Consider the following 13,544-nt stretch of genomic DNA (forward strand, 5'->3'; position numbering starts at 1 on the left):
GGGTATCCTTTACTCTGCATCTAGCTTAGCTTTACTATTAAGCCAGTGTATTTTAATACCTAGTAATGTCCCAGGTGTTCAACAAGGTCTCTGGCTAGTTGGAACTCAAATATCCCCCATTCCCATGTGAGTTCTAGGAATTGCTCAGCTTAGAGCTTCCAGTAGTTTTGAGTCTGATCTCATGAAGTTTCATCATATACATGCATGGTTTAGTAATCAGTCACAGACTCCAGACACCCCAATGCAGACTCTTATGCTCCTTTTCTATTTAGCCGCCTCCTCTCTGGTATTTTGTACTTTCAGTTGCCTCAGTGTCCTAGAACTCTGAACTTTTTCCTCTACGCAGCAAGACTTTCCCTGGGTTCCTCCTCCCTTCCAGAAAATTTCTTCAGGTAGAAACATGGTACAGTCTAAGGTTCATTTTGTTTCCCTACTCTTAAAGATCACAGTCCTGTACTGTCTGCTCTCCAACATCTGAAAATTACGGTTTCATATATTTTGTCCAGTTTTGTAGTTGTTTATATTATAGAAGTAAAGCATAACAGGGTCTGATTACTTTTTCATGGTAAAAGCTAAAGTTCCCGAATTTCCTATTTTCTGTCAACCACAGTGTAACAGAGTGGTGTAAATCCCAATTTTACTACTGCCTAGCTAGGTGACTTTGACCACTTGATTTAAGTTTGTTGAACTTCCTTTTCCTCACCTGTAAAATGGACATAAAAATACCTAAACTACTAACCCCTTCTGCTTGTTGAGTTAAATATGTTTTGTTTTGTTTTGTTTTGTTTTGCGGTACGCGGGCCTCTCACTGTTGTGGCCTCTCCCGCTGCGGAGCACAGGCTCCGGACGCGCACGCCCAGCGGCCATGGCTCACGGGCCCAGCCGCTCCGCGGCATGTGGGATCCTCCCGGACCGGGACACGAACCCGTGTCCCCTGCATCGGCAGGCGGACTCTCAACCACTGCGCCACCAGGGAAGCCCTAAATATGTTAATAAACATATCTAGAAGAAGCATCTAAATGTCGATTTTCATTCTCCTTGCAACAAAACTGACTGTGGAACAAGATGATTGCATTAAGCATCAGAAATATAAAAAGCAAAATTTTGTGATATCTATAATGTAAAATGTTCCTTTATGCTCCTGTGTCTTCAAAACACATGCTACGTACTGATTAAAACATGTATCCTAAACTCATACCTGAGCAGACAGTTCCATATGCTTATGTAGACACCAAATATTAACAGAATCAATTTTGTGGAGGCACACTTGGCTTCTTTATGATTATAATCATCATATGAGTGAGATTACTAGAAGCTGTGAAATAAAAGCATTGTATTTGCACTTTCTCAAATAAGACCATCCTTGGCATTAAATTAGGGAGTGCATAAAACTTGTTAAGGGGAAACAGATCCACATCTTTAAGAATCAATACCTAAAATATTTATAATATTCAACACAATTTCTGAGCATCTACTATGTGCTAGTGATTATTAGGTTCTGGAGGAACCAAGATAAACAAGACATAACCCCTCAAGATTAGGAAAGATCAAAACAATAATATTTGGAAAGTGTCATAAACTGTATAGGTAATTAAGAGGGAAAAATGTAAAATCAGAAAACAGAACATGCAGTTACCTTCTTACAGTACTTCATAAAGGCACAAGGTAGATTTCATACTTTGCATGACATTCCCTTCCATCCAAAGTAAAAAATAAATAAAAATCCAAGGCTCCTTCTAACATTTCAATTTCTATTATATTTTTTTATCCACAAAAATTAACTGGTTGAGTGACTGAGTTAATCTTGATGATTAGGTTCACTAGGGATCTGAACCCATCATTATGAGGATGCTTTTAAATAGCTTACGTCCTTCTTGGCATCTAAGTCTTTGCTATTGGAAGCCACACAATATGAGATATGAAGCAATTACATGGTAACAACATTGAGGCAACCATAGTAGTGCTACTCAAAGGATAAAATGGCACCCTGAAAATCAGTTCATCATCAAAGTAAGACAGAGTCATCTCTAAAGAGGCTTTAAAACCCTTATTATCACAGCATCACATTCTTAGCCTTCTCACAGCTTCTTTAGAGTCATAAAATTATATGAAGTAGTACTTATAACAATATATTGTTCAGTTTGTAACATTTATACGTGTAATATCTATAACGATAATATCACAAAAAGGGGAAAGAGAATAGAGCTCTATAGGAGTAATGTTTCAATATCTCACCAAAATTAAGTTAGTATAAGTCTGATTTTGAGGAGTTAAGATGTATAAAGTAAGCCTTAAGCAACCACTCAGAAAATAATTATTAAAACTATAATGGAAAAAAATTTAAAGTAATTAAAATGTTACATTAGAAAATATTCCACGTAAAAGAAAGCAGTGAAGGAAGAACAGTACAACAAAAGAGAAAAGAGATATAATAGAAACAAAAAGTAAATCAGCAGATGTAAATCCAACTATATTAATAATAACATTACATGTGAATGGATTAAGCAACTCAACCAAAAGGCAGAAATTGTCAGACTAGATTGTTAAAAATTCCCAACCCAAATACACAGTGTCTACAGGATACACACATTAGGTTCAAAGATACAAATAAATTGAAAGTAAAAGAATGGAAAAGGATATATCATCCAACAGCAACCACAAGAAAACTGGAGTGGCTAGAATATCAAGCAAAATATACTTTAAGACAAAAAATGTTTCTAGAGATAATGAGAGAAAATTTTTAATCACAAGAGGGCAAAATCACCAGGAAGGTGAAATAATTATAAACATATATGCACCTAGTGAGATTGTAGCAAAATACATAAGACTTGACAGAAATGAAGGGAGAAATAGAAAACTCAATAATAATAGAGACTTCAATACCCCATTTTCAATAACGGATAGAACAACTAGGCAGAACAAGGAAATAAAAGACTTGAGCAAAACTATAACCCAATCACCATTGGACCTACATATCCTTTGCATCCTTTGCATCGTGGATTAGACCAACTGTGGGTCGAAAATATTTTTTTTTAATTCCATAAAGTTCCAAAACGTAAAACTTGGATTTGTCATGCACTGGCAACTAATTACATAGTATTTACATTGTAATTACAACTATTTACATAATGTTCATGTTGTATTAGGTATTATAAGTAATCTAGAGATGATTTAAAGTATACAGGAGGATATGCATAGGTTATATGCAAATATGATGCCATTTTATATAAGGGACTTGAGCATCCTCAGATTTCAATATCCTCAGGGGGTTCTGGAACCAGTCCCCTGAGGATACAGAGGGACCACTGTAGACTAAACAGAAATCTATAAAACCTTCCACCCAAAAACAGCAGAATATTCCTTTTTTTCAAGTGCATATGAAGTATTCTTCAGGATAGACTATATGTTACATGTTAGGCCATAGAACATACCTCAATAAATTTGACAGGATAGAAATAATATGTATGTGTGTTCTGACCACAGTGGAATGAAAACAGAGGTCAATTATAGAGAGAAATTTAGAAAACTCAAAAATATGTGAAAATTAAATAGCACACTCTTAAATAAGCAATGGGTCAAAGAAAAAATCAAAAGGGAAATTAAAAAACACTTTGAGATGAATGCAAATGAAGACACACATATCAAAACTTATGGGCTGAATCTAAAGCAGTACCTATAGGGAAATTTATACCTGTAAATTCTTGTATTACAAAAGAAGGACGATAAGAAATTAACAATCTAAACTCCCACTTTAAGACGCTGGATAAAGAAGAGTGAACTAAACCTAAAGTAAGAAGAAGAAAGGAAATAAAGATTACAGTGGAAATTAATGAAACAGAGAAGAAATAATCAATGAAATCAAAAGCTGGTTCTTTGAAAAGATCAACAAGATTGACAAACCTTTAGCTATATTGACCAAGAAAAATTTTGAGGGCTCAAATTTATAGAATCAGAAATGACAGAAGGGACATCCCTACTAAATTTACAGAAAGAAAAAAATAATTATAAAGGAATACTATGAACAGGTGTATGCAAATATATTAGATAACATAGAGGAAATGGACAAATTCCTAAAAGAAACACAGACTACCAAAATTGACTCAAGAATACACAATCTGAATAGAACTAAAAGAAGAGATCTAATTAGTAATCAAACACTTACCCACAATGAAAAGTCCAGGCTCAGATGTCTTCACTGCTGAATTCTACCAAGCATTTAAAGGGGAATTAGTATTAATTTTCACAAACTCTTCCAAAAACTAGAGAGAACACTTCCCAACTCAGTCTGTGAGGCTATTTTTATCCTGATACCAAAACCAGACAATCAGGAGAAAACTGTACACCAATATCTCTTATGAATATGGACATAAACTCATCAACAAAATACTAGCCATCTAGCAACATATAAAAGAATTATACACCATGGCAATATGGGATTTATCCCAGAAATACAAGGTTGGTTTAGTATCTGAAAATCAATTAATGTAATATACCATGTCAATAGAATAAAAAACAAAAACCACATTATCATCTCAATAGGCTCAGAAAAAGCATCTGACAAAATCCAACACCTTTTCATGATAAAAACACTCAACAAAGTAGGAATAGAAGGGAATATTGTGAACCTGATAAAGGGCATCTACAAAAAAATCCATGGCTAACAGAATGTTTAATGCTGAAAGACAGGATGCTTTCCCCCCTAAGATCAGGGACAAGACAAAGACGTCGACTCTCACCACTTCTATTTAAAACTATAGCAGAGGCTCCAGGAAAACTACGTACTATAAGGAAATAAAAGGCATCCAGATCTTGTCTGTAGAAAATTCTAAGGAATTTAAAACAATAAACATACAGACAAAAAACTAATACAACTAATACATGAGTTCAGCAAAACTGCAGGATCAATATACAAAAATCAGTAGTGTTTCCATACACTTGCAATGAACAATCTGAAAGTGGAATGAAGGAAAATTCAATTTACAGTAGCATCAAAAATAATAAAACAGTTAGGAATAAATTTAACAAAAGTCCAAAACTTATTCTGAAAACTACAAAACACTGTTGAAAGAAATTTAAAATATCTACATAAATGGGGAGGGGGGACGTCCACATTCAGGTATTGGAAGACTTAATAGTTAACGTGGCAATACTCCCCGAATTGATACATAGATTCTATGCCCTCCCTATCAGAATCCCAGGGACTTCCCTGGTGGCACAGTGGTTAAGAACCCACCTGCCAGTGTAGGGGACACGGGTTCAATCCCTGGTCCGGGAAGATCCCGCAGAACAGCTAAGCCCGTGTGCCACAACTACTGAGCCTGCGCACCTAGAGCCCGTGCTCTACGAGAGAGAAGCCACCTCAGTGAGAAGCCCGTGCACCACAACGAAGAGTAGCCCCTCTCGCCACAACTAGAGAAAGCCCATGCACAGCAACGAAGGCCCAACGCAGCCAAATAAATAAATAAATAGAATCCCAGCTAACTTCTTTGCAGAAATTGACAAGCTGATTCTAAAATTTATATGGAAATTCAAGGGATTCAGAATAGATAAAACAATCTCGAAAAAACGATCAAAGTAGGAGGATTCACATTTCTCAATTTCAAAACTTAGTACAAAGTAACATTAATCAAGGCAGTGTGGTGCTGTCATAGGATAGACATACAGATCAAATGAATAGAACTGAGAGTCCAGAAATAAACCTATGTGTCTACGGTCAACTGATTTTCAGCAAGGGTTCTAAGATCATTCAGAGGGGAAATAATTGTTGTTTTGGCAGATGGTACTAGGATAACTTGATAGCCACAGGTAAAAGAATGAATTTGGGCCCTTAACTCATAACATATATAAAAATTAACTCAAAATAGATCAAAGACCTACATGTAAAAGCTAAAAATATAAAACTCTTAGAAGAAAACACAGAAATAAATCTTCATGACCTGGGATTTGGCAATGACTTCTTATATATGACACTAAAAACTTGAGCAACAAAAGAAAAAAGAGATAAATTGGACTTCATCAAAATTCAAAATTCTTGTGCCTTGAGGACACTATCAAGAAAGGAAAAGATATCCCACAGAATGGAAGAAAATATCTGCAAATCATATACGTGGTAAGGGACTTGTATCTACAACATACAAAGAACTCATACAACTCAATAACAGAAAGACAAATCACCTGATTTTAAAATGGGCAAAGGATCTGAATACACAGCTCTCCAAAGAAGATATACTACAATGGCCAGTAAGAACATGAAAAGATGCTTATCATTAGCCATCAGGGATATGCAAATCAAGACCACATGAGATTCCACTTCATACCCACTAGAATGGCTAGAATCATAAAGTCATAATTATAAAAAGTATTGGCAAGAATGTGGAAAAATTGGAGCCCTCATGCAGTGCGGATGGGAATGTAAAATGGTGAGGCTACTTTGGAAAACAAATGCAGTTCTTCAAACGATTAAACAGTTTTTATATGACTCAGCAATCCCACTCCTAGCAATTTACCCAAGAGAAGTGAACACACACACACACACACACACACACACACAGGCACACATATATATTTACAAACTAAGACTTGTACATGAATCTCTATAGCAGTGTCACTTATAATAGCTAAAATGTGGAAAAAACCCAGATTTCCATCAGTGATAAGTTGATAAACACAAGCTGGCATTTCCATACAATGGGATATCATTTGACCGTAAAAATGAGTGAAATACTGTTATGTGCTACATTGGTGAACACTGATGACATTGATGAACCCCAAAAACATGTTAAATGAAAGAAGCCAGTCACAGAAAACTACATATGACATTAGTCCATTTACATGAAATGTCCAGAACAGGCAAATCAATAAAAACAAAGTAGGTTGGTAGTTGCTTAGGGCTGGGGAATATAGGGGCATAGGGAGATGGTAGTTAAATAATAGATGGTTTATTTTTGAAATGATGAAAATATTCTAAAATTAACTGTTGTAGTCCTTGCATATATTTATGAATATACTAAAAATCTTTGATGTATGCACTTTAAATGGTGAACTGTATGGTATGTGAACTATAGCTCAATAAAGCTGTAAAAAAATTCTACTTTTCAACATACCAGTTGTAGAACTGAACAATATTTAGAAAATTTGAAAGAATCTATGGCCAAATATTTTTCCCCTGAAGTCTTGAGTTAATAATACCTCTGTTCTGACTCATTTACATGTAATTCATCAACATGGTTTCTAAGGAGGCATTTGATGTCTAAGGGGACTGATGAGATTTTAATTTGGTGAACCTTGGTTGGATGCTTTTCTTTTTTCCCTCTGAACCATGATGTTGTGCTTGACGACATTAGTTTTAACTTAGTTCTGGAAAGGTTCACTTCCAGTTCCAAACTCAGATCTCAGGAATTGCAAGGGAGTCCTACATTTGGTAAAAATGCGGAACATGTTATTTCCTTTGGTTTGAATGATGAAGCAAGATTACATGCGACACTGATGAGTAAGATAGCAAGTTCAAATGCCTGGAGTTTTTAACCATATGTAAAGTAATACATAGCACCCAAAACATGCTTTGCACTAGTTCTTTTTCCTGTAGCTGGGGCAGTGGTGGGGGGTGAGAAGGGATGCCACATGGGTACTTCCTAGAAGAGGCAAGAGGGACAGTCATAGTGTGTGCTTCTGTTAGCTTAGTCTCACTCAGTGACTCTCAGCTGGCCCCCTTATATGAGTTATGTCTGTGGGAGAGTAATAAAAATAAAATGCACTATGGAGAAGAGACAGTGATTTTGGTGCTCAGTGGGGAAGAGAAAAAATGTGATGTTATAAATCTCATGTTTAATTGTAGAAACGAAGTGAAGCAGAGACACTGACTCAGGGGTATTTAGGAGCCACCAGTGGCCTCAGATCCCCCAGCGTTCCACACTCCTCCAAACATTTCTTGGAGTAGCAAGCATGGTATTATCCTCAAGACATAAAATGATGTACTCGTCGCCCTCAAGCTGAAAAGTTTACTAGGTTTTTCCTGTTGATTGTGTTTAAATGCATTTAAGAGGCAGGAGTATTGTCAAAAGAAGTAGTACGGCTTGCAGAGTGGTATACAAGATATATTTCATATCCTCCTATTTTTCTATTCCCCTATGTCTATACCCAATGGCAACAATTTCAAAACTCTTTGCAAAAACTTGCCAGGGAGTTTCATTTCTAAATCAAACTAGAAACTAATTTGTTAGTGACTGTGTGGTCAGTAACCAAGAAAATAGGGGGCTCTATTTTGTTAGCCCTAAAATCTTAAGTAGTCAGTAAGGTGGTTTTTGTTTTTTGTTTTGTCTTAAATATTTGAAAATAAAGAATCACATAAAAGATTTGTAGGATAATGCTTAGTCCTAGATGTCAGATAGGTGACCTGGTCTAGCTCCCCCTCTGACCCAACAGAAAGAAACCTTTCTATTATTATTAAGTCAGAAACAGTTTTACAATCCTTCTCATTGCTGAGGATTAGCCATCCTTACCTCACCTGCTCCTGAGGGACTGCAAGTGAATCAGATTTACCAAGGGAAGGGGAAGAGGTACAGGGGAGAACCATTCATCCCAGTGACCTAGTATTATTTAGGAATGGAGGTCCAACCTCTTACCCTCACTACACACATACACACTTACACTTTTGTATCTGTGAGTGTGGCTGGGAAAGGATTTAAAACGTGGGAAAGGCTAATAATGAATTCAGACTTTGGGTAGCAAGTTTGTACTGTTAACTGTGCTACAGCCATGTTGTCATTAGAAAGCCGAGAGAGTCTCAGCTTCAAACATGCGTAGAACTGAGAGAAGAAAAGTTCAAAGATGGGGCTTTTCTTCCTTTCCTCAAAAGCTAAGAGTATATTTTTTTCATGTCTTCTGTGATGATAATAATAACCACAATAATAACAAGATGGAATAGTGATTAGGCAGTATGATGGGACAGACACTGGCTTAAGTCCTTTTCATGGATACTCCTACTTAATTTGAACACCTTCTGAGACACATACCATTATTGCCCACTTAACAAACTGAACGTAGAGACCGAGCGCCTTGTAAAACATCATCTTGCTGAGCAGCCACAAGGGAGATTTGAATCGAAGGAACAGACTTTGGAGGCTAAGGGTCTCACCAGTACGTGACAGTGAAAGGGGGATCTGGGGCAAGTGAACAGACATATGGATGGCCCCATGGTAGTTCAAATCGGCAACCACTTACTGAAAGCCTCCTCTATACAATATTACATACATGGAACCCTGAATATATGTTTGTTCTACCCCATATTAAAATCCAGTCAGGGAGTTCCCTGGTGGCGCAGTGGTTAAGAATCTGCCTGCCAATGCAGGGGACACGGGTTCAATCCCTGGTCCGGGAAGATCCCACATGCCGTGGAGCAACTAAGCCAGTGTGCCACAACTACTGAGCCTGCGCTCTAGAGTCCATGAGCCACAACTACTGAGTCCCCGTGCTGTAGCTACTGAAGCCCGAGTGCCTTGAGCCCACGCTCCACAACAAGAGAAGCCACCGCAATGAGAAGCCCACGCACTGCAACAAAGAGTAGTCCCTGCTCGCGGCAACTAGAGAAAGCCTGCGTGCAGCAACGAAGACCCAATGCAGCCAAAAATAAATAAATAAATTTATAAAAATAACTAAATAAAATTCAGTCACTAAAATTAAATATGGAGAGCAAAAAATTTTATTTGATTTACTTTTAGATCTTATTATGCTTTTGGCTGGGAACAACGGCTTCCAGTCATATACACAATATTTAGTTTATAAAGCATTTAAAAAAAAACAGATGAGACTGAAATTGCAGATTGATAGAAATTATATTAAAATGATTAACAGGTCCTATATAAAAATTAAAAGAAAACAAGTCTTCCTGCTGAAGAACCGTCATAGCAGAGTCGCTGCCCAAAATGAGGTCAATCATATGATTTAAACAATTCCTCTAGAGAATGGGAAGGGGACATGAAGAAACAGGAACATTTAAAATATTAAAAAACCCTTCTAGAGACTTGAGAACAATGCAGCTTTCACAATGTGGGTACCAAGTCCCAAACTGCCAAGTTGCCTTTGAGGGTAAGGACACTTAATTGCGATTTTGGATGGATAACAAAACAGACTGTTTTCCTCTTCTCCTACCTCCCCTATAATAAATAGTCAAAGATGCACCCTGTGAAAATACTGCGTTTGGGCTTTGAGGCCATATGCTAACACTGAGAATCTGAAATGGGCTGACTCATGCACCTTGTGAATTTTTTCTTCATTGTTCTGATTAATAAGGTTAGCTGAAGTCAAGTTATGCGAAAATCAGTTGAGAAAAGATGGATGATTTCTCTTTCTTTTCAGAAAATACCACCCAGCTTTTAATTACAAATGCTGTATTTACAACAACAAGCCAATATTTTGTTTGACTTTACTGAGAAGGAAAGTAGAATTTTGACAAATTTTTTATCCTTTTCAAAAAAGCAAGATTTTAAAAATATGATTTGGTTGTAATTAGCCATGTGTCCCCAACCCCATTAGAATGCCATTTTGACTAGAGACAAAGTTGGGTGTAGGTGAGGTCATGGAGCTTTGAACCTGTCAAACTTAAATTGAAATCCTGGCTCAGTCAGTTAATGGCTGTGAAACCCTGGGTAAGTTTACTCAATCTCTCTGAACTACATTACCTTATTTGTAAAATGTGGATTATATACATCACACTGTGAGTTACTTTAAGAATTAATATATATATGCCTAGTATATGCTCTAACTTATATTAACAATTGATCATTTATCTGATGAATTGATTGGCTCACAGGTATGTCTGCTAGTCAAAATGATCTTTGATCTGATTGAGGCTGCTACCAGTTTTAAGTTTTTTTATTATGAACTGCTTTAGCTAAACAATGGACTTATGAGAGACCCAGATATTTTTTGTTGCTCCTGCAATATACGGAATACATGATGAAATAGAGAGTAACTTAGAGCTCTAAATTTCTAGCCTCTAATGTCTAACAAAAACCTTGCTACTTATTCATGAAATATTTACTTAGCTTTCATTCTATGGCTAACACTAGGATTACACAGGTGACCAAAACAGACAATGCTCTACCCACATAAAATTTACTTAAGGGGAATGGATAGGGATGAGAGAGTCAGAGCTAGCAGGTTGGAGAGGCAAGAAACAAAGGCTATAGGGAAATATAAGGCAAAGTTATAGATGAGGTTGTGGATTATTTGTGTGGCTTGATCTAAGAAAGAACAGATGTTTGAAGTAACTCTCCCCTTATACAATGAAAAAAATGTTTTTTAGGTTATTTAAATTTTATCATCTTTGGTGTCCACTTCTGATTTTACTTCAGTTTTTGCTTAGTTTATTTAATCCAAAAGTTTTGTCAAGATATCCCCTAGGAATCCCATCTGTAATTGTCAGGATTGTAAATTGAATACATTTTAACTTTTCTGCAATGCCAGCTGGAGTTAAGGGAAGAGATTTCTTCTTCAAGGTATTTGAGGCAGAATTTTTCAATAGACTTTATTTTGTTTTGTTTTTTTGTATTTTTGCGGTACGCGGGCCTCTTACTGTTGTGGCCTCTCCCATTGCAGAGCACAGGCTCCGGAAGCGCAGGCTCAGTGGCCATGGCTCACGGGCCCAGCCGCTCCGCGGCACGTGGGATCTTCCCGGACTGGGGCACGAACCCGTGTTCCCTGCATCGGCAGGCGGACTCTCAACCACTGCGCCACCAGGGAAGCCCTCAATAGACTTTAGGGGAAAAAAAAAAAGGGCTCTGTGACGGGCTGAGTTGTGTCCTCCCAAAATTCATATGCTGAAGTCCTAACCTCCAGTACATCAGAATGTGACTCTATTTGGAGACGGGGTTTTTAAAGAGGTAAAATTAAATGAAGTCATTAGGGTGGAGCTTAATCCAATATAACTAGTGTCCTTATAAGAAGTGAAGAGTAGCAACGACCTAAGTGTCCATCGATGGATAAATGGATAAAGGAAATGTGGTATATATAGATATAGATTGATAGGAAAGTAGATAGATATTAGAAAATTACTCAGCCATAAAAAAGAATGAAATCTTGCCATTTGCAACAACAGGGATGGACCCCAAAGCCATTATGCTAAGTGAAGTAAGTCAGACAGAGAAAGAAAATATGTATTCCACTTATATGTGGAATCTTAAAAAAAACAAAAAGACAAGCTCATAGATACAGAGAACAGACTGGTGGTTGCCAGAGATGGGATGGAGGGTGGGAGAAATGGGTGAAGGGGGTCAAAAGGTATAAACTTCCAGTTACAAAATAAATGTCAATGAGATAAATGTACAGTATGGTGATTATTGTTAATAAAACTGTATGGCATATTTGAAAGTTGCTGCAAATAGATCTTAAAAGTTCTCGTCACACACACAAAAAAACATAACTATGTAAGGTGAAGGCTGTTAACAAGAAATGGCATGGTGATCGTTTTGCAATGTATACAAACATCGAAGCATAATGTTGTGTACCTGAAACTAATATGTCAATTATGCCTCAAATATAAGTGAAATACATAGAAATACACAGAAGAGAGACCATGTGAAGACACAGGGAGAGGATGGCCATCTGTAAGGTGAGGAGAGAGTCCTCAAAAGAAACCAACTCTACCCCAAGTGAATCTTGTACTTTTAGCCTCCAGAATTGTGAGAAAATAAATTTCTGTTGTTTAATCTCAGTCTGTGGTCCCTGTTATGGAAGCCCTAGCTAACTATTATGAGCTTCAAAGTAATATGAAAGCCATTTAGCCCATTTGCCTACTCAGTCATTTACTTTTCAGATTATCTGACTTCAGCTCATAATAAAGACATAGAATTATAAGTGTTGTTTAAAATTTATGAAAAGCCTCAGTCTTCACCCTCTAGGACCAAAGATGTGCTTTCCTACTCCAACTCCCTTGGGGTTTTTTTTCCCCATTTGTCAGAAAGGTAAGGTATCAGACTAGGACTAGGCCTCTACATTTCTTCTTTATAAAAGAGGAAAATCATTCAGAAAAAAAATGACATTTCTATTTTGATTTTCGAGGTCTTACTGGAATGCAATATAAAAGTTACATTCTATTTTGCAGAGGAAGAGATAAATCTGAACTGCAAAACTATCCTAGTGGAGATTGAAAAAAAACTTTGTCCAGTAATTATTCCTTAATTTTCATTTCTCTCTCATTTCTCTCTCCTGTACTAGCCACAAAAAACAAACAAACCAAAACAGGCAACAAGGGTAACAGGTTACTAAACTATATCTGTCTGCAGGTGATGATTTGGGATGGTATCGGCTAGTTCTTTTTCATGGATACCTCAGAGTTTAACAGAAAGTTGAGAATGCTGGACCAGCAGAGCAGGAAATTCCTTACAAGCCCCCACTTCCACATCTGCTGCCTCTTTTTAAATCCATTGACTGTAGAGAACAAACTTATGGTTACCAAGGGAGGAAGAGGGGGTGGGAAGAATTCAGAGATTGGGATTGACATATACACACTACTACGTACAAAATAGATAACTAATGAGAACCTACTG

Source organism: Globicephala melas, chromosome 9 (assembly GCF_963455315.2).
Source record: "Globicephala melas chromosome 9, mGloMel1.2, whole genome shotgun sequence".
Classification (NCBI taxonomy): Eukaryota; Metazoa; Chordata; class Mammalia; order Artiodactyla; family Delphinidae; genus Globicephala; species Globicephala melas.